Raw genomic sequence first — 2,213 nt, 5'->3', positions numbered from 1 at the left:
TGTGTTGAAATGTAGTTGTGTGCCTAGTTCCTCATGGAACTTCTACCAGAAGCGGTTGGTGAACCGAACATCACGATCTGAACCAATAGAGACTGGAACCCAATGGTGAGCGACGATCTTGCGAATATACACATCGGGCAGATTCTCAGCCGATGAGCTCTCCCGAATGGGCAGAAAATGGACACTCTTGGTCAATCGATCCAAGATGACCCATATAGCATCGAATCCCCTTGACATTCTCGGCAACTTCGTGATGAAGTCCATTGTGATCTGCTCCCATTTCCACATGGGAAAATCCAGGGGCTGCAACTTGCCATGCGGCCTCTGATGCTTGGCCTTGACCATCCTGCGGTTCAAGCACCTCTCAATGTACCAAGCGATCTCCTGGTTCATGCATGGTCACCAGTAGCTCAATCTCATATCCGATACATCTTGGTGACCCCCGAGTGAATAGAGAAGCGAGACTTATGAGCCTCCTCCAATACAATACGTCTAACTCCACCAGACATCGGAACCCAGATCCGACCGCATTGGGTCTATAATCCGCGACTATCCTGCATAAATCGGGTGATCTCGCCCCTGATCCTCTCCAACTTCCAGTTCTCCTATCGCACACCCTCCGTCTGAGCTTCCCTGATGAAGCTCACCAATGAAGAATCCACATATATCCTCATACACTTTGCTGGAACAGAAGATCCAGCGACTTGCGGCTCCGGGCATGCGCCACAACATTCACTTTACCCGGATGGTAAAGGATCTCGCATTCATAATCCTTGACTTCGTCCAACCACCTACGCTGCCTCACATTTAGGTTCTGCTAATCCATGATGTGTCGTAAACTCTTGTGGTCTGTGTATATTGTACAGCGGGCCCCGTAGAGGTAATGTCTCTAAATCTTGAGAGTGAATACCACTACTCCCAACTCCAGATCGTGTGTGGGATATTGCGTCTCATGCGGCTTTAACTGTCGTGAAGCATATGCTATCACCCGCCCTCTCTGCATGAGGACCGCTCCCAGTCCACTGATCGAAGCATCACAGAACACCAAAAAATCCTCAACTCCCTCAGGAAGTGTCAAAACTGGCGCCTCGCAAAGTCTCAATCGCAGAGTCTCGAACACAGTCTGTTGCTCAGGGTCCTACCGGAAATCGACCCCCTTCCTTGTCAGACGATTGAGGGGTACTGCAATCTTGGAGAGATCCTGTATGAATCTACGGTAGTACCCTGCCAATCCCATGAAGCTCCTGATATCTGAGGGAAATTTCGGAACCTCCCACTGCATAACCGTCACGATCTTGGTTGGGTCAACCAAAATCTCCTCTTGGTTAACGAGGTGTCCAAGGAACTGAACCTCTCGCAACCAAAACTCGCATTTTAAGAACATTGCATACAACCGTTCTCGCCTCATAACTCCCAAAAGCTCACAGAGATCCTCTTCGTGCTACTCTCTGGGTCTTGGAATACACCAGGATGTCATCTATAAACACAATGATTGAGTGATCGAGCATCGCTCTGCATACCCAATTCATCGGGTCTATAAACAATGTAGACGCATTGGTGAGCCCAAATGGCATCATCACTAACTCGTAATGTCCATAATGAGTCTGGACGCGGTCTTCTCCACGTCCTCCTCCCTCACCTTGACCTGATGGTACCTGGATCTCAGGTCTATCTTGGAGAACCAAGATGCTCCGTGCAACTGATCGAAAAAATTATGTATCATCGGGAGTGGATAACGGTTCTTCACCATTCACTTGTTCAGTTCCTGGTACTCAATGCACATCCGCTCTAAACCATCCTTCTTCCTGACAAAGAGAATCAACGCTCCCCATGGAGAACAACACAGACGAATGAACGGCTTGCCCAGCAGTGATGGGTTTTGAGCATACTAACACTCCTATGGTGTACATGCAACCCTATAAACCTTGAATCTATGTTTTCTCTAATATACATGCAAATTTGATTTTTCAAGGTTTACCTCCTAACTAGCATGGCATGGGGAATATATAATATAAAAACTAGTAGAAGTACATATTTTTCTTGTTGCTTGGATTCCTTGAAGACTTTGTGAGCCTAGCACCCCAAATGTTGTGCCTCAAATGCTTCATACAACACTACAAGACTTGGAATAATTTGAGAGAATACACTTGCACTCAAAAATCGGTTATGCCCTCTTAGAACTCACTAGTAGTCCGATTTTTCTGGCTATAAGG

Source organism: Lactuca serriola, chromosome 2, assembly GCF_051521515.1.
Source record: "Lactuca serriola cultivar US96UC23 chromosome 2, Lser_US96UC23_V15, whole genome shotgun sequence".
NCBI classification, from domain to species: Eukaryota; Viridiplantae; Streptophyta; class Magnoliopsida; order Asterales; family Asteraceae; genus Lactuca; species Lactuca serriola.
The sequence above is the reverse complement of the archived record's forward strand: the minus strand, read 5'-3'. Positions refer to the sequence as shown.